This window comes from Symphalangus syndactylus, chromosome 11 (genome assembly GCF_028878055.3).
Source record: "Symphalangus syndactylus isolate Jambi chromosome 11, NHGRI_mSymSyn1-v2.1_pri, whole genome shotgun sequence".
NCBI lineage: Eukaryota > Metazoa > Chordata > Mammalia > Primates > Hylobatidae > Symphalangus > Symphalangus syndactylus.
The window spans coordinates 50,923,218-50,943,561 of record NC_072433.2 but is presented as its reverse complement, the minus strand read 5'-3'; the positions used below and the strand labels follow the sequence as shown (position 1 = coordinate 50,943,561).

Below are 20,344 nucleotides of genomic sequence, written 5' to 3'. Positions count from 1 at the left end.
TATATTTATATGCAGAGGGGTGAGAATAAAGAAAGAAAAGACAGTGGGAAGGCGCACTTCCCTTTGGGAGTGCAAGATTTATGATAGCAGCAGTTCATGTCTGTGTCAGGAAAGGATAATTTACAAATTCAGAAGAGAAGCTGAGTTTTTATTCTATTTTGCAAAGAGAATTTCTTTTTTTTCTTGAGAAAGGCCATAGATCCTGACAGCACATGTCAGAATGGGAAAATATTGCTCGAGTGAGCCGCCTACCATAAATATAATGAAGTGAAATTTGTATATTTTTGTTTAGACTCAAAAGCACCACCATTTACTGGTATAAACTCATTTTAATGAGATTAGGCAATTTTAGTAATAAAAATTTACAAGTGGAGTAGCTAAATGGTAAAATGGCAAACATGATGAGAATAAATATATATAAAAGAAAAAGTCTTTCCAATTTTCCATGCAAAGTGTCCTTACAACAGATGATATAGAAAAAGACCATTTATTTTTCTAGCACTATTCTTTCCTTATGATGAGACCAAACGTACATTTGCTACTTTCTCCTTTGCTGTTTTGGTCATTTACTACCATTTGAGCCATGAGATATGGTATTAAATAACACTCTTACTAAAAATAAAAAAAATCATATTGGTTAAACTAATTATTGAAAATAGAAAAAAAAGTGTGTGCTTTTAAAACCAACCGATATGAATTAGTATTTTACCTCTAAGATTTCTGAATTGTGAGTGAAATCAAAATATTGCTCTAGGGCAGCAGTCCTTAAAATGTATTCTGTGGACCCATAGAGGTCCTAGAGAACTTTTCAGGAGTTAGAAAGATCAACAGTGTTTTTATTATTATACTAGAGTGTTATTTACTTCTTTCACTGTGTTCACATTTGCACTGTCGGTGCAAAAGCAAAGGTGAGCAAAGCTACTTGTGCCTTAGCCCTACATAAGGTCATGGCACCCAACAACTTCTCTATACACTCTCGATCTAAAAAAAAAAAAAAAAAAGAAAGAAAGGTTTCAATTTAGAATTTCCTTCATGAAACAGTAAAAATTATCAATTTTATTAAATCTTGGTCCATTAGTCTACATCTTTTAAATATTCTATGTGATGTAATATGGCACACATAAAGCATTTCTGTTGTATAACAAAGTACAATGGTTTTCTCAAGTAATAGGACATGTGCAATATTTTGAGTTGCAAACAGAAGCAGGGCTTTCTTTCAGGAACACGATTTTTACTTCAAAGAATGCAGGTAAACTATCATTGTGCAGATTTGTCCATTTGGTTGATAATGTCTTCAAAATGAATAAAGCCAATTACTTCAAGAAAAACAATTGACAGGCTTATTGCCAATAATAAAATGCAAGTTTTCATGCAAAAATTAGAATTTTGGAAAACTGCTATTTGCCACTGTGAGTCTGATTACTTCTCAATACTTAAGGACTTTTTAAATGAGCTCAGTGGCTATTTTAATGAAAGCTGTTTTTAATAACATATAATAAAATATGTCAACATTCAGGAGGACTGCATTTAACTCGACAAATCAAGAGTTTCCAAATGGATAATATATCATGTTACAAAACCAAGGATGGATAAAAGTACAGGACACCAGCAGATTGTAATATACAGAGTAGATAAAGTTCATTAATAAGCTTTCAGATCTCACATCGCAACTGAACTTTAAGAAATGATCACTTGAATTTTTGTATAATATCAAAAGAGACTACTCACAACTACCTAAAAATGTTACTAAAAGATTCTTCTGTTTTCCAATTAGATATAAGTGTGAGGCTGGAGTCTTCATTTCCTTCAACCAAAACAACATGTTACAAAAGATTGGATGCAGAGCAGCTGTAAGGGAATCAGCTGTCTCCTATTAAAGCCAGACATTAGATCTGCAAGAAGCAGAAATAACACAGTTTTCATAAAAGTGTGTAATTTACAATATGTGTTAGTTTTAAATAAACTAAAATATTGTTTAAATTCTCAAGTTTGACTTCCAACTCAATAAATATGTATAGATATAACCCACATAGACAAACACTTTTGGGATCCTCCATAATTTTTAGGAGTATAAAGTGTTCCTGAAACAAAAATGTTTGGGAACTATTGCCCTAGTCTAGGGTTATTTTTACGGTCATACTGTGGACAAATATTGATTGTGGCACACATAAAGACAGCTTGTAAGTGTGAGTAGTGAGAAAACATTTTAAAATATCGATCTTCCAGAGAAGCTTAGAAAATTTGCACACTTTATGAATGGTTCCAATAACTTGCAGATTGTCTCATATTAGACATCCTCCCGAGCTGATCTCCAGTCATATATTATAAGAGTGCACACTGCTATCACTGCTTGACAAATTGGTGTAAAAATTAAGGAAACATAACTTTTCCTTGTAGCATCTTAAGAATAACAAGTTGTCCTTGACAGTAATAAAGAAATAGTGCAGGGAATTCAGAAGAAAACTATTTCAAGGGAGTCATAGAGTAAAAGCCAATGTAATGAGTTTGGTGACAACAACACTGAGACAAGAGAAAGAATAGAAACCACTTTAAAAATTTTGCAAAATCTACTGATGGTAGTGATCCTTCTCTTTTTTGTTGACATACTTAAGAATAAATTTTAGAATAAAAAAAATTCTGGAAGATACCTGGGGTGACTTAAATGTTCTAGATACAAAGCTGGTCGCCCATGGCAGTTGGATGATTGTTCATTTCTACTTTTCATTTGAATGTGACTTAGAGATAAGGAAAGAAGAAAGAGTGAATTCATGTTGATATCAATAGTGCATGTACCACTCAGAAAATTGAAGTCGGCCAGTTATATTAACAGAGGGGATTTGACAGAAAGGATTGTAAGGTACTATGGAAGTAGAAACTGCAGGAGACAGATACCACTCCCTAAATCTGAGGAAACAAGAGGAGGTTAGTAAAACTCAGAAGCTTGGAAAAGGGGCCTTGCAGAACTGAAACCAAGGCCTCTGAAGAGGGGTTACTGTCTGTCTGGTATTGGTGTCTTCGATACCAATTGGTGTCTTAGACACCTGAAGAGAGGGGCCACCACAGAGCTAGGACCCACACTTCCCTGCAGGAGCCACTGCCCAACTGGATCAGATGCCTCAGGAGCAAAGAAGTCAGTTGATTTCTAAGGAGAAGAGTTATTTCTGGGGAAATTATAGAATCCTTATGTGTTAGTGCTCATATTGCCTTGGAATTGAGAATACTACCAGTGCAAGTAAAATGGAAAAAAATAAATAGAATATCATTCATAGGACTACACATATGCTAGACTCCAAATAAAGGTGATGAGAGAAAATAAATGATAGAAAAATAAGCAAAATTCAATTGCCATAAACTTAAAAATGATTGTAGTGCAATCTATCAACATAATTTCAAATAATTAAAATGAGAAAGAAAATCACCTGAAGAGATGTTTTAAAAATATGCAATATAGAGGAGGACATGTAAGCAAGAAGTGCCTGCTGGGCAGGTGGGCACACAGGCTCTCCCTGTGCTCTGCCTCTGGCCCAGCAGTCTCCTAGACCTGAAGCCTCAGCCCCCAACGCTGACTATCAGGGTTGGAGAAAGAAGATCAAGGGGGTGTTGGGCCACAGTGCGGCCATCCCAGGCCCACCCGGTGCACCATCCTGAGCGTATCCCAAATTGGTGACAAATCCTCAGCCTCTTGGATCCAGCCCCACTTATGTACATGACAGAGTGGCATAAGGCAGGTAGCCGGCCAGGCACAGTGGCTCAAGCCTGTAATCCAAGCACTTTGGGAGGCTGAGGTGGGTGGATCACAAGGTTAGGAGTTCAAGACCAGCCTGGCCAATAGAGTGAAACCCCGTCTCTACTAAAAATATACAAATTAGCTGGGTGTGGTGGTGCATGCCTGTAGTCCCAGCTACTCAGGAAGCTGAGGCAGAAGAATCACTTGAACCCGGGAAGCAGAGGTTGCAGTGAGCCGAGATCGCGCCACTGCACTCCAGCCTGGTGACAGAGCGAGACTCCAACTCAAAAAAATAAAAAATAAAATAAAATAAAATAAAGGCAGGTAGCCATCAGAAGGATCCTCAGCCTAGGGGATCCAGTCTGGTCTCAGCCACTGCTCCATCCCTTGACCTCGGGGCACCTTCCTTCTTTAGGCCTCAGTGTCCCACAGTAAAACGATGGGGATGCTGGCTTGGATGAGGACTCTGTGATGCGTCCTTGCTGGTCCCACCATGCACAGAACAATGACACACACAAGAGACCTCAGTAAACTGTGACTGAGTGACTGAGCTGAGATGCCAAGAGGGCCTCCCTTGTTAAGATTAAAGTTTGGAAGCTCCCACATTAGCTCGGCAAAGGTGACAGGCAGGAAGAGGGAAATGACTGAAGATTTCACATTCCTGTTGGGCTCCCTCACCTGCCTGTCCCCTGCCATGGCCCACTGGTATTGTGGCCCTGGCGTGGACTCAGACCAACCAAGATCTCGCTTAGGGTCCCTGAGGTAGGCTAAGAGGAAGCACACACGGGGTTCTGCACCCACTGGGCAGAGCACAGGCTGTGACCAGGCTGCCTCGAGCATCCTCCAGCCCACAGCTCAACAGGCTGCCCACTTCCACAGGCACCCTGCTAGGGCCCACAGGCCTTAGTTCCCAGCTGGCTGCCCCTTGGTACTGCCACACCATCATCTGCCACTCAGGAGTCCAGTCACCACCACCCCAGGACATCTCCAAACTACGGCTCCCCAGGGTCCCTCCAGGTCCCCCTTCAATCATTCATGCTCCCCTCAAAACAACGGCCTCTCCTGGGAGCCCCTGCCCAACCTGCCCAAGGGCCGGGCCCTGCTTCCTCCAGCCCCCCTCACACTGCAGGTATCGTAGCATCCTCAGGATCGGGAACACACACTCAGCTGGTGGGACCAGAGGTGGCCTTTGCCCCGTGTTGCCCCTCTCTCAGGACAGAGGTTTGCAAATCAGTGGAGCCCCTGAAGCGTCCTTCCATACAAATGCTCAAGGCACCTGGTTTGTAAAACCCACAGGCAGAACTACTCCAGGTGAAGCAAGGAAGGGTCTGAGTGCAGCGCCCCCACACCCCCACCCCCCAACAGGCTGACAGCCACAGGGCACTCAGCACAGCCAGAACATCTGAGAACCACAGTCTGGGGGCCCTGTCTGACTTATTTACTGCCTTACTTTCGCTTCCTTCCTTCATTTTTAAAAAATGTTTTAACTTTTATTTTATTTTTTTGAGACGGGGTTTCACTCCTCTTCCCCAGGCTGGAGTGCAATGGCATGATCTTGGCTCACTGCAACCTCTGCCTGCTGGGCAAGAAATTCTCCTGCCTCAGCCTCCCAAGTAGCTGAGACCCCAGGTGTATGCCCCCACACCCAGCTAACATTTTTGTATTTTTTTCTGTAGAGACGGTGTTTCACCATGTTGCCCAGGCTGGTGTCAAACTCCTGAGGTAGAGTGATCCACCTACCTCGGCCTTCCAAAGTGCTAGGATTACAGGTGTGAGCCACTGAGCCCCTTCATTTATTTTATTCTTGAGACAGGGTCTCACTCTGTCACTCAGGCTAGAGTACAGTGGCATGATCATAGCTCACTGCTGCCTTGACCTCCCAGGCTCAAACAATCCTCCCACCTCAGCCTCCTGAGTATCTGGGACTACAGGTGTACAGCTAATTTTGTTTGTTTGTTTTTTTAGAGGCGGGGTCTCACTTACATTGCCCAGGCTGGTCTCGAACACCTGGGCTCCCATCTGAGCCCCAACTCTCCCCTGCAGGTTTGCAATTTCAAGCAAGCTCTGTCCGTGCTGCAGCTGCCAGAAGACACCCTTTCCTGGGACTTAAGGAGGGGTTTCCTCCTGTCCTAGAGGACACCTCCTTGGACTCCAATGGAGCAGCCCGACAAAGCTGAGGCACTTCCATATGGAGTGATGGTCACACAGTACCCACCGGTTCCTGGGGACTGAGTGTTCAGCTTGGGGGCCCTTAGCAGTTTCTACAGAGAAAAGCACAGTTCAGGTCCCTATAGCAGTTTCCAGGCTGCCAAGCTGGGGAAGGCTGGCCAGAGAGCCAGAGGCTACCAATCAAGCCACAAAAGCTGCAGTCAGCCATCCCTTCCAGAATGCCAAGAGTCCTGACAAATCCTTCTCCTTGGGCTTCTCGCAGTGACCCCCGGGTCCCTCTGTCCCATGAGACCAATCCTGTCCCAGGCTCAGGCACATTTACAACTACCAGGATAGCAGCTGCGCTCCACCTCCCAAGCCCAAAGCTAAGATCCCTTCACCCTGCCCCTCAGCCAGCCTCTGAGAAGGCAGGTGAGCCTGCCAAGTCCTCCCCCGAGAACTCCTGGCAGCAGGGCTCCTGTCCTCCCTCACCCCTCCTGAAACAGAAAGCTGATGGCTGCTGTCATTCCATTTGAAGAACCTTCACAGCAGTCCCAGATCCAGAGAGAAGAGGAAGAGTGTATGCACGGGCACACACACACAGTTAAAGGCAGCTAGCTGTGGGAGCTGGGACAGTCGGAAGCACCGGGTCTCATTGGTAATCTCCTCTCTGTCCCCAGGGCGGTGGAGATGGCAGTAGGGATGGGAGGGAGCCTTATACTTTCTCCTGGCTCTCTCCTGGGCTGAGAGAGGCACACAGCCGCCTCTGTCCACTGGCAGGCTGTGGCCAGCACAAAGAGCTAGCCCTTTCCTCATCTCTCCCCTGGCTTTGTTCCCCAAGATGCAAGGTCAGGCAACATACAGGGACAGAGGAAACACCCCAACCCTACCGCCAAAACAAGCCCAGGACTCTGGGCCATGCCTCCTCAGTGGGCAGCCCGGCCTCGCTCCCTCTACTGGTGACCACGCCCACATAAGCATGCCTCACAGATGTCTCTGGGAAAAGCCCCTTGCTCTCCCACAAATACCTGGCTTCCGTGTCCCAACCCCCACTTCAGAAGAGTTGAGTCCAGAGCAGAGCTGACGGGCTATCACGGGAAGGGGAGAAAAGAGGAAGGGCTTTCATCAAACAGGTAACATCAAAACCAGGCAACTTGTGAAGCTGTCAGGGGCTGGGAAATCTGGACAAAGGTGTCTAAAAATGAACCCCTGGGCTGGGTGCGGTGGCTCACACCTGTAATCCCAGCACTTCGGGAGGCTGAGGTGGGTGGATCATGAGATCAAGAGATCGAGACCATCCTGGCCAACATGGTGAAATCCAGTCTCTACTAAAAAAAATACAAAAAAATTAGCTGGGCGTGGTGGCACACTCCTGTAGTCCCAGCTACTCAGGAGGGTGAGGCAGGAGAATCACTTGAACCTGGGAGGTGGAGGTTGCAGTGAGCCAAGATCGCGCCACTGCACTCCAGCCTGGTGACAGAGCAAGACTCAGTCTCAAAAAACAGCAAAAACAAAAAACAAACAAAGGAAAACCCTGAAGCCAGGAAAAGCCTCTGGTGGCTGAGTCGCTCGCCACCACACCACAGGACACATGCCCTATTCAAAGGCCTGGAACCCAAGAAGTCTCCTCCAGGGAGTTGTCTCTCCAGATGGGCCCTTAAGGTTGAGGATGGCACAGATGGGAAGGGAGACACCTTCCTGGAGTGAAATGGGGAGGGCTCCCCAGAGGTGGCATGCTAAGCAGGCCTCGGGCACTGATACCTTCCTTCCTGCCATCACCGCCAGTGACATGCCCCCCACCTCCAGTCCAACTGCAGCCGGCCAAGCACATCCTGCTCAGCACCCATTCCTGCCACCACCCTCCAGCTCATCAAGGAAACTCCCTCTATCCTCCCTGCGCCCTGCCCTCCCCGCGTGACAGCCTTTCCCTTTCCAGGTCTGCTCACTCCCAATGCTTCAATCCTGTCCTTGACCACCAAGGCCACAGCTGGTGACCCAGGGCCTCATGGATTCACTCCTCAGCCTTGACCGAAGAATCCAGGAGCCGTCTGAGCTTCCATTTCCATCCCCACGGCCCTGTCCCTTTTCCCAATGTGCTCTGGTGAATGAAGTTGCAAGGATCCTCCAAGTGTGCCAAGCTCCCACTCTCACAGACTCTCCTGTCCTGTTCCCTGCCCCAGCCACACTGACCACACCCTCTGCCCAGCCCTTGCTGCCCCAGGCTGTCCATGGCCTACCTGGCCCCACAGAGGCAGGGGGCACAGGGCAGCCTCCCTGGTCAAATACTGCCAGCAGGCTGATGTCCCCAAACATATCCACCAGCCCAGTCCTTTCTGAACTCCAGACCACACATACCATTGCCCACTCCACACGCCTAACTTGGATGTATCTCAGGCAGCTCCCCTGACATAGCCCAAGAACCTGGCTTCCCCCCAAAACCAGGGCCTCCCTCAGTTCCCCACACATCAGTGAAAAGCATCACTAAATGCTTGCCCACATGCCCAGGCCAGACAGAAGCAGAGCCCGCTGTGACTCCCTCACTGCCTGTCCCCACAACAGCCAATCCACCCGATGTCCGTGAGTTCTATTCCAAAAGTGCCTGTAAATCTCCGCCCTTGTCTGCATCTCTACAGCCGCTGGGCCTGCCCAAGCCACCGCCACTCACACAGGGATTCATGACAGCCTCCTAAGCACCTCTACCTCACCCCAGTTCTGTGGTCCAGCCCCTTCCTGCCTGGGAATGGGACAGCCCACCTTGTAAACACATGGCTCCAACTCTCTTATTTTCCCAGATGGAACACTGCAGTGATTTCTTGCTGCATTTAGACCAAAGCTGTGCCTGGAATGTTCTTACCTCCTCTCTCCAAAGGCTCCTGTAGGACTCTGCCTTGAGGTGATCTCCCCGAGAGGTTGTCCCTGACCATTCTGTTCAAGTTGGTTCCCTGACTTTTCTCACCCTCTCCTTCTCTAGCACGTGTCCCATTTTTGTCTGACATTGATTACCTGTCTTCACCACCTCACTGTAAATGCCTGTTTCATGCACCAAAGTTTCATTCACATTATGCCCATTATAGCACCAGGCACATAGAAAATAAACAAGTTAAATGAATGAATCAACAGTCACTTCCAAGCCCAAATGGGTCATTTCCCTGGTTTCCAGGTTTACAAAACGTTTAGAGAGGGGTGATGCGTAAAAGGGCAAGTTTTAAAAAAATCTCTGTAGACACACAGACCTCTGTCAGACAGCCTGGTGGCTGGCTCTCCTTCCTCCAGGAAGTTTGTGCTGCCAGCATAGCCAGTGACCAGGTTAGGAAGTAAAGGAGAAGGGCCTGCCATTGCTGCCCCAGCCCAGGGCTCAGGGAGCAGGTGCATAGCAGAGGCAGGGCCAAGGGCAACTCGTGATTACCTGGGGCCTGCCCAGCCACGGGGAGCCTCAGGTCCTTGCTTTGCAGGCCTCTAGCAGTGGGAGAGAAAAGTGGACTGTCCTTCCATCTGAGCCAGGAGTGTGGGATTAGCACTAAGGATGTCTTTGGTCAAAGCCAGAGCCAAACCAACCAGACCAGGCTCATGAACGAGCTCTCCATGCTCTTGGGAGATGCTCTGGCTCTCATAAGGTCTTGGGCATCTGAAAGAGATGCCAACAACCTCTGCCCATCTTCCTAGCTCCACAGGTACCAATTCCGTGAGGGCCCCAGAGTGCTGCTCTCCCCAAGAGGTGATTTACCTCTTCCTCCCACTCTGGGCAGTCCTACTCAGCTCCACCCAAGGGACCTGGCTGTCCCCAACACACACACTCCAAGCCTGTGCCTCACCTTAATGTAGGTGTCCAATGCAGAATGGACAAGGCGGGCAGCCGCCCAGTGGACAGCATGGTAGTGTAGGGGAAGGTGGCTGTCACCACATGGCTGGGTGCCTGGAAGGAGAACACTTAGAAGTCAAATTCCTGGTAGATGTGGATGAGCTCGGGGGAGGAAGATTCCTCACCTTCACTCAGGAGGCTGCCCACGACACAAGGGCACTAGTCAAGAGGAACTGGGGAAAGGAAAGCACGTGCATGAGAGCTGATCAAAGGAAGGAGGCCCTAAGACCTCCTACCTCCTGGGTCTGTCCAGATTAGGCCTGAAAGAACCATCAGCTCTGACAAGCCATGCAGACCTGGATACCAGGACACAGCTGGCTGTTTTCCTACTGGAACCCACCTATGCCCCCGCCCATGGCATCCTACTGCAGGACTCTCAGCCGTTCCTTCATTTATTCCTTCCACAAACATGCCACACCCTTTGGAGAAACAGGGATTCCAGTGAGGGGTTAGACTCATTCTTTGCCCTCCAGGAGGCCAGGAGAAGGAAGGACAGAGAGGACCTCTGAACCATCACCCTCCACATGTCCACTGACAGCACCACTGAGGAGGTGCTTCCACCTCCCAGTGAGACCCTCTGTCAGCCCCACTCCCCATGGCTACCAGCAGGACTGTAGCATGGCTGATCCTGCAGCCTGGGCCCAGCACATCCCTATTAGCTCATGTTCCTCCTATCTCCTGAAGAAGAGCAGGCTTCACGGGCAGAGAAATTATGGCAGGAAAGCAAGCAAAACGGAGGAGTAGGAATAAAGAGCTCAGAACCCTGCAAGGTGCTGCCTGAGGAAAGCAGGAACGTATGTGTGCACATTTACACACGTGCTTGCAGGGTCACGACCTGGCAAGTGGCTGTGGAGGGGCTGCAGGAGGCACCTGTCAGGACATGGGATCGGGATCGCTGACCTCAGGGCTGCTGATGAATTTCTGTGAAGAGATCATCCTCCCATACCCCAGGGAGGTCAGCGACCATCCCCAGAGCCTCTAGACTTCTCCAAACTACAACCCACCAGGGAACGACCCATTTCCTAAGTCCCTTCCTGGCTAAAAGTCGAGACTGCTGGCTCCCTCCAAGTCTCTAGGCTGCTAGTACCTGCACTTCTCACTCTGCTCCCTCCAGACCTAACTTCCCTCCTCTGGCTCCCAGAAACCCCAGCCAGGCAGGGCTCCTGTGTGAGCCTCCACCACTTCCTAGGATGGACCCAAGGCCACAAGGCCCAGCACTCACTTCTCCTCCTGGCATCAGGGACCCACTTTGTCTCACCTGCTACCTGTTTCCCATGTCAGCTTTCCAGGTGCCCAAGTCTGTTCCAGCCTTCCGGCTGGACCCTCAGGGGATATAATCCTGAATCCAGGAGATTCAGCACAGACCTCGTACCCTCAATCCTGGGTTTCGCTCACTCTAAAGGCTTGTTTCTCCCCTATCAAGGGCCTACTGACCCCTAAGTTTATTAAGTTTTTCTTTTTAAAAAACTTTTTTTGCCAGAAGTTCATGTTCATAAGGATGAGCCCCAGGTTTAAACAGGCTACTCCCTCCACCTCCACTTACTCCCTCCCCAGCCCCCCGCTCAGGACTGTGACTTCATCATCCCCTCCTCACCTCTGCACTCCCATTATGGCCCTTTCCACGCCCTCTCCGAGATCCCCTGGAGATTCTCAGCCCTGAATGGCCTCCTCTACTCCCAGCCAACCCAGCCCTTCCTTTTAGTCACAGTTTGCCTTGGACGTGGTCACTTACTCCAGGCTGTCTCCTGAGCAGACCCCAGTGGTCACCCTCAGCTGTCTGCAGCTCTGGACCCCTTGCCACCCCCTTGAATCCTATGGCATCCAAACCTGCCTCAGAGGTTTCGTGGCTGTTGGAAGCGGTGAAAAGTCCATATCCTTTCCAAGGGACTCTTTTCCTGGAAAGCCCCTGGAGATTGGCTGGTTCATCCTGTGAAGCCAGCTCTGGCCACTAGGAGCGGGGCCATGAGGTCAGCCTGGAGGGAGCCTGTGGGGCACCTGCACTCTGGAGGGAGGGACAGAACAGGCCACCAGGCACAGGCAGGTGAGGGAGGCAGGGGGATGGGACTGAAGTCACCTGGGCTGGATGGAAGTCAGTGCCCTTGGGTGCTGGCACCCTGCCTTCCCAGGCACCGAGAGATCAGGCTTCTGAGCCTGTTGGCCGTTATGGCCAGACTGTCCCCCATGGGTGCCATTCCACCTGTGGAATCCCCCAGGTGTCACCAGGCAGCATGCAGGTAACAGGCCTGGAAGGTCCCCAGCAGCCCAGCTCAGACATTCTGGGGTCCCCATTCAGTGGCACAAACCCCAGGACCCAGTGAGGGAAACAGGATACGCCAGGTCAAGCAGTATGGCTAAATCCATTTACTTTAAGGGTAAAGGGGTGACTGGAAAGGGGTGGGAGGGACATGGTGGGGGCGGGGCCTCCAGCCCCCCTTCTCCTGGCTTTGCTGAAGGCAACTGGCTTTCAGATGAGGGTAATTTTACCTCGTGGTTCTTCTCAGCCTAGTAGAAAAACAGAATGCAGGGGATGCTGCCCAAGCCTGGGCGCTCCTGAGCGTTCTGCATCTCACCAAACAGCTGCATGATCTGCAGTGCAGTGGGGTTGTTGTGGGGAGAACCCTCCCCGGCCTCTCCTTGTGCAGGCTCCACGCTGCCAGCGAGGCTTACCTGGCAAAGATGTTTGGAGAGAGGGAGGAGGGCTCTGAGCACACTGCCAGCCTCCCTTGCTCTGGCCTGCCCACCCCGCCTGAGGGCACTACTCACCACCCTGCTTGTCGGCAGCCCTGAGTTCCGGGGGGCTGGGGCCCCTGGAGCTGGCTCATGAGCAGCTGCCAGGAATCTGCCATGGCCCTCGTTCCTGTTGCCCACAAGCCGCAACACCAGCTCCTGCAGCTCCAGTAGCTTCACCTGGAGGAAAGGGTGTTCAGCTGCCATGCCTGAACCCACACCCACCCCACAGCCACCCCCCGGGTGGAGAAGCTCCACACCCTGCCTTCATCTCCTCCTTGTCCTGGGCTAGCCTGTGGATGTGCTCCTCCTCCTCTCGGTGCTGCTCCTTCAGCGCTGCCCCCTGGCTGAGAGAGGGCGGTGTAGTCTCCTGTCAGAGGACAGGGCTCAGATGCTGGGTTCCTTTCACCCGCTGGGCAGCTCCCCCTGCTGTGCCCTGGCCTCCACCTCACCGATGGTGTCTGTCTCTCCAGAGAGCTGGATGCAGCGATGTTCCAGCTCCTCCACCCGCTCCTTCAGGTCCTCCTTTTCCTGTGTCAGCTGCATAAAGCAGCTCTTGAGCCAAAAGAATGGGGTCACATATCGGCAGCAAACCGCCTCGCTCTCACCCTTCTTGGCCCATGCCAGGAGAGACTCACTCACCTGCAGTTTCTCCACGGCCGCCAGCAGGGCCCGGTGCGTCTCCTCACACACAGAATCGATCCCAGTCCCTGGGGCTGGCGCTGCTGCTTCTGGCTGCTTCTGGGCTGGCACCTGGCTCACCTGTTGGCATGGGCCCAGAAGCAGGCTCCTTCAGCTGCCCACTGAGCCGAGCCTGCTCCCCGTCTGCACTGGCTACAGCTGATGTTAAAAATGCCACCTGCAGGCAAGAGGTGTGCATTTTTCTTGGGGGATACACAGGACCAACGGGGCAGGGAGTTCCCAGAAAACTCCTGGGAACTATTACGTCTTCCTCAGCTATAGCAACAGCAGGAGGAGTGTAGGAGAAGTCAAGGGGCCAGAAGCGCTCGGGTCCTTCCTGGCTTGAGCCAGAAACAGTGGCCAAGAGAGTTTTAAATAAAGGTTACCTGTGGCCAGATAGGACCTGCTGATTACTCTTAAATTTTTTCCACATTTATTGAGCTATGATTTACACATTGAAAACTGTAGGGTGTAAAATAGAGTGCTTTGAGATGTGTATATCTTCCCACTTTTCCCCACTTCCTAGCCCATGGTAACTAACATTTGACTCTCTGTTTTTCTTCTTTCTTTCTTTCTTTCTTTCTTTCTTTCTTTCTTTCTTTCTTTCTTTCTTTTTTTCTTTCTTTCTCTTTCTTTCTTTCTTTCTTCTTCTTTCTTTCTTTCTTCTCTTTCTTTCTTTTTCTCTCTTTCTTTTTTATTCTTTCTTTTTCTTTCTCACTCTCTCTCTCTTTGATTCCACAAATAAAAGCGTGCAGTATTTGTCTTTCTCCTATTTCACTTATTTCACTTAGCATAATGTCTTCAAGGTTTATCAATATTGTTGTAAATGAAATAACTTATTACAGCTGAAATTACCTCTCTCACACAGTTTATCCATTTATTTGTATCAGAAGAGTGCAGATACCCTTGGCGATACTGTTTTTATGTGCTTTGGCTACATACTCCAAATTGAGATTAATGGTACTTCTAATTTACAAATTTTAAGGAATCTCCATACTGTTTTTTTAACAATGTCTGCACCAATGGTCATGCTCAGCAACAATGTGCAAATATTCTCTTTTCTTTGCACTCTAACACTTTTTATCTTTTGAATTTTTTATAATAGCTATCTTAACACCATGATAAGGTAATATCTCATTGTGATTTTGATTTTAATTACTCTGATAAATAGTGATGTTGAGAATGCTTTTACAGATCTGCTGTCCATTTTTAAGTCTATGGAAAATAGCTATTTAGATATTTTGCCCAATCAATAATAAAATTGTTTTTTGTTTTGTTCTGCTGTGGGTTTTTTTTTTCATACTGATTAGTGTGACATATAATTTGGATAGTATCATATTATCCCGCATATGGATGACAAATATTCTCTCTCATCCAATATACTATCTCTATATTTTGTTGATTGTTTTATTTATTGTGCAGAAACTTTTTACTTTGGTATAGTTCCACTTTCTTATTTTTGTTTTGTTGCTTGTGTTCTTTATGTCGAATCGAAAACATCATTGCCATGACCAGTGTCAAGGAGCTTTTTCCTGTTTTTTATAGAAAATTCATGATTTCGGTTCTTATGTATAAATCCTTAATTTATTTTAAACTCATTTTGGGGATGATATAAGAGAAGAACTCACTTTTTGTGAGCACATATCTAGTATTTGTACACCATTTCTTGATGTCATTTTCTGTTTCTTTTCTAATTCCATGGTAACAGTTGACTGTATATGTGTGAGTCTATTTCTGGCTCCTCCATTCTCTTCCATTGGTTTTTATGCAGGTACCATACTATTTTGATGACTATAGTTTTGTACTGTAGTTTGAAATCAGGACATTTGAGGCTTTCAGCCTGTTTGTTCTTCTCAGTATTTGGCTATTTGGATTCTGTTGTGGCTCCTTACTCATTTTACAATTGTTTGCTCTACATTTATTTTAATGGCATTAAAATTTTGATAGAAATTTAACCCTAGAACTTAAAGTATAATAACAGAAAAAGAACTTTATTTAACTGTGTAGATAACTATGTGTAGTACAGATATTTTAACAATATTAATTTTTAGAAGCCATGAACACAGGATATAGTTCCAATTTTGTATTCTTCAATTTCTTTTATCAACCTTTTATAGTTTTCAGTATGCAGATATTTAATATTCTTGGTTAAACTCATTCTATTTAATGAATTATTTCATTCTATTTGATAATACTATCAATGAAATTGTTTTGTTTATTCCTTTTTCAGAATATTTTGCTGCTACTGTATCAAATTGCAACTGATTTTCAATGTTAGTTTTGTATCCTGCAACTTTACTAGTTTGTTAGCTATAACAGGGTTTTGTTGCTGTTGGTGGTGGTGGTGGTGGTGAAATGGTGGGCATTTTTAACCCTAGTTAACACTTTAAATTGATAGTTGCTATTATTATTTCATAATTCTTTAAAATATGACCAGATGAATTACTGCTGTCATGAATTCAATGTAATTCACATGTTCCTATTTAGAATAATTTTATCTGTTTTGTCTGGGCCCCAAGATGAAAGGCACCCCATGGAAGCTGGGAGATTCCACATGGGGAGGAAGAAGCAAGCAGGGAGGAGGCTGAGCGGGAGAAACAGAGAGGGGCTCTGGGGACAGTAGGGAGGAGAGGGGTCGTGTCAGAGACCGAGTGGGGACAGAGAATGGGCCAAAAAAGAGGTTAAAGGTGAGAGTGGGCAACAGGACTGCTTCTCAGCACAGGCAGGGGGCAGGGAAATTTGCTGAAACTGCAGGGCCCAGTGAACAGTGTGGGCAGGGTGGGAGGGAGTGGAGAGGATCAGGCGGACCTCAGGGTCAATTTGGAGGAAGGAATATTTCCCGGTTCCTTCGCCTCTGCCCAACGTTCTGGGGGCATGGTCCCCCCAGGGGCAGGGCAGGGCAGGGGAGGAGGTGGCTCCTGGAGGGCTCGGAGAGCTGAGGAGTGCACACCCGCTTTGCAGGGCCGGGATGACGGCAGAAGCAACGACAGCTGCAGATGCCGCTGGCCCGGTGGGTAGGTGCTGGGGGGCCTAAGCTGGGCGGAGCTCACAGGGCCCAGCGTCTGGGGCCTGCAGGTGGCCCTGGAGGAATCACCCGCCCGTGTCTTCTGGGAGACAAGTGTGGACGACGCCGTGGACAAGCCCTTCCTAGCTGGAACATTTGCGAGGCTGGAATTTAAGCCCGGGCAGACAAGCGGCCAGAATAAAGAATGGATGAAACCCTAGTGCAAAGTCCAGCCCAGGGGAGGAAGCGGAAATGCCTGGCCTGCATCAAACTGGGCTCCGAGGATAAGGTTCCGTGCCGGATGAGTCACTGCCCTATAGAGACGCAGCCTTGGTGGGAGTCTGAGGAGTACCAGGAGACCCAGTGCATCCAGACGGAGTGGGCGGTGAGGACCCACAGCTACTGCTTCCCTGCACAGTTCGCCTTCTCCAAGGCCCAGCCCACAACTGACCCCAGCACTAAATTGCATGGCGCCTCCTGGACCACTGCCGGGGGTGACCAGTGGAAGACCCCACCTTCCAGAGAGAAGACCCCACTATATCCCCAGCAAATAAAGCTGCTCCCCCCAGCAAAATAAATAAATAAATATACATAAAATAATTTTGATCTTTGAAAATACTGTATATCCTCTGTTTACTGGTAAACGTGCTGCTCATGTATCTGTATGCCTAGTCAAACTTTTTAATGAAGTTAACATTTATGATTCATTATGATACAAAACAGCAAATTTTATAATGGTTTTAATATCATCTAATATGATTGAAAATATGTTAATTTGTCATTGCTATGAATCTTTGTGTTATTTATTTTACACTGTAGTATTTGATTTTCTGTTTTGATTTATTTCACTTACAACAATGGCCTCCAGTTCCATTCATGTTGCTGCAAAAGAAATGTTTTTCTTCTTTATGGCTGAATAGTATTCCATAAATGTATAAATGCATAGCACATTTTCTTTATTCAATCATTGATTGATAAATTTAAATTGACTCCATATCCTTGCTATTGTGAATGGTGCTGCAATAAACATATGAATATGGGTATCTTCTTTAAGTAACAAATTATTTTCTTTTGGATTGATACCCAGTAAAGGGAGTGTTGAATCACTCTAAAAATAGAACTCTAAAGTTCTATTTTTAGCTTTTTGAGAAATCTCCATACTGTTTTCCACAGAGGTTGTAGAAATTTACATTCCCACAAGCAATGCATAAGTGTTCCCTTTTCTCTGTATCCTTGCCAATATATTTCATTTTTTTGCTTTTTAATAGCCATTATGAATGGTGTAAAATGGTATTTCATTGTGGTTTTTAATTGTCATTTCTTTGATCATTGGCAACGTTGAACATTTTTTACATGCTTGTTGGCTATTATTGTCTTCTTTTTGAAAAATATCTGTTCCCATACTTTGCCTCCTTTTAAATGAGGGTACTTGTTTTATTCTTGTTGAGTTGTTTGATTTCCTTGTATATTTTGCACATTAGTTCTTTGTCACATGCATAGTTCACAAACATTTTTCTTATCCCATAAGTTGTCTGCTCACATGTTAATTAAAAGCTCCTTTTAGGAGGTTTTTAGTTTAATTAAGTTCCATTTGTCTATTCTTTTTATTGTTGCATCTGGTTTTGAGATCTTAGTCATGAATTCTTTGTCCAGGCCAATGTCCAGAAGAGTTTATCATAGAGTTTCTTCTAGAATTTTTATAATTTTAGGTCTTCATTTTAGTCTTTTAATTCATACTGAGCTGATTTTTGTATATGGTGAGAGCGACAGGTCCCATTTCGTACTACTGCATATGGCAATATAATTTTTCCAGCGCAATTTGTTGAATAGGATGTCATTTTCCCAGTGTGTGTTTTTGCTGACTTTGTAAAAGATCAGTTTTGTGTAGGTTTGTGACTTTATTTCTAGGTCATCTATTCTGTTCCATTGATCTAGGCCTCTATTTATATCAGTACCATGCTGTTTTGGTTATTAAAGCCTTCTAGTATATGATTCTATATGAATTTAACTTTTTCTAATTCTATGACAAATAACATTGGCATTTTGGTAGGAATTGCGTTTAATATGTAGATTGTTTGGGGAAGTATGGTCATTTTGATGATAATAATTCTTCCAATCCATGAGCATAGGATGTTTTTCTTATTTGTTTGTGTCATGTACAATTGATTTCATCAATATTTTGTAGTTTTCCTTGTGGATATCTTTAGCCTATACAATCAATTGTATTTCTAGTTATTTCACCTTTTTTCTAGCTATTGTAAAAGGAACTAACTTTTTAATTTGGTTCTCAGGTTGTTCATCATTATGTATACAATGCCGTATAAAATGCTATAAAAAAGTGTATAAAAATGCTACTACTTTTTTTACATTGATTTTTGTATCCTGAAACATTATTAAATCTTTTATGAAATCTAAAAGTTTTTTGGTGGTCTTTAGATTTTTCTAGATATAATATTATGTAATCATCAAAGAGGAACAATTTGACTTCCTAGTTAAAATCATATGCATTGCCCACCAAGATCAACAGACAAAATCTGTGGGGAGGGCACAGGTGATGGTATTATCTTTAAAGTGGTCATGTGACTATGGTTGGACGCCTAGGCTGAGAGACGCTTAGCTAAGAATTGCCTCTCTAGTTTCAATGTACACATAAATCACTTCCAATTCCAGGCCTCTTTCTTAGTAATGTGATTCTGCAGGTTTGGAAGGGGTCCATGAATTGACTTCTTTAAAAAGTCTCCTCTTGATGCTGATGTTTCTTCCAGTACATCCATTGTAGTGGCACTAGCTAGAGAAAGTAGGCACAGCACAGAGAGTTCCTGACACCCAACACTCTTACCACAACATAAATACTTTTGGCCCAAAGTGGAAACCACCAATCACCATTCAGAAACATGTTATTCTCAGCTGGCTCTGTAAAGTTTACAGAGGCTAGAGAAGGCATCAATGTTTGAGTAGGTCTGCATTTGGAAACCATGTACACATGAGTTAATACAATGTATATTTAGCAAGTACTATGTGTTTAGAAGTATGTACAGAGCACTGTGCTGGAAATATCATGTGACATGAGCGAATCCTCATGGCTCCCTGGGAGTTGGGTGCCAAGTGTTCTGTAACTTCCAGGATTTAAATGAAGGGTCCAGCATTTCCATTTTTTCTTTCATTTTTAAAATTATTTACCTTAAGAAGAAAATATGTAGAAAAAAACTATATAGACACATGAGAGGGATAGAGAAAGGGTGGACTGTTCAGAGGGATTTTCGGTATTTATATTGCCTTTCTTGTGCCTTGTAGAGCAACTACTGGATTTGCAGAAATAAAAAAAAAAACAGGTTACTTGGTGGGATATCTGTAGAAGAACTGCCTTCAGTGAAAAAGAGATTGTGGTCCACAAATAGATAACTATTTGCTCCCATTTATCTCTTTTTTATTTTCAGGAAATTGTGGGCACCAGCTCAGGAGAGGCAGCAGGATCCATCTGTCAAATTTCTGGTCTCCTTTAACTAGTTTTGTGAAAGGAGATTCTAGGGTGAGGCCAGACCTGGATGAGGCCTTAGAAGAGGGTGGATCTGAGCAGGGATGCAACAGAAAGTGGGCCCCATGCATCTGATGCCTGTGCTGGTGGCATATTTCCAGTTCTGTCTTTCCTAATCCTGCCCAAGAGAAACTTGACTCCTAGAGTTTGTGTAATTTCAATCTATTTAGCCATTTCCCTGTCATTTTTTATAACACACAGTAACAAGAAAGTTAACCAAAATTCTTAGAGTTTTTTAGGAATATTATATGAGAAACTAAAAAAATTATTTTTACTTAGGTTAAAGAAATGGGGATAATCTCAACAATAGCAATAATTCTTCTGTCCATGAATAGCCCTTCAGGTGATGACATCAGAACTCACAACAACAGCATAAGGGAAGTGGAACAAATGTAGCCAAAGTCCCCTGTACACCTCCTTTCACTCTTCTGACCACAGAATGTTGAATTCAATTATTTAGCCATTTGCTCTGGAATGAAAGTATCTGGACAGCAGAAAGCGTGAATCTGTTTCATCTGTTTTTCTAATGGTCATATGATATAGTTTAGATGTCCTCTCCAAATCTCATATCGAATTTTAATTCCTAATGTTACAGGTGGGCCTGGTGGGAGGTGGTTGATTTATGGGGATGGATTCCTCAGGCTCTGTGCTGCCCTTGTCATA

General features: G+C 45.9%; 1 pseudogene; it reads right to left on the bottom strand.

The window, feature by feature from the left end:
* Positions 1-5,856: 5,856 nt before the first annotated feature.
* On the bottom strand, positions 5,857-16,018 carry LOC129492643 (golgin subfamily A member 2-like; annotated as a pseudogene).
* Between the last annotated feature and the right edge of the window lie 4,326 nt (positions 16,019-20,344).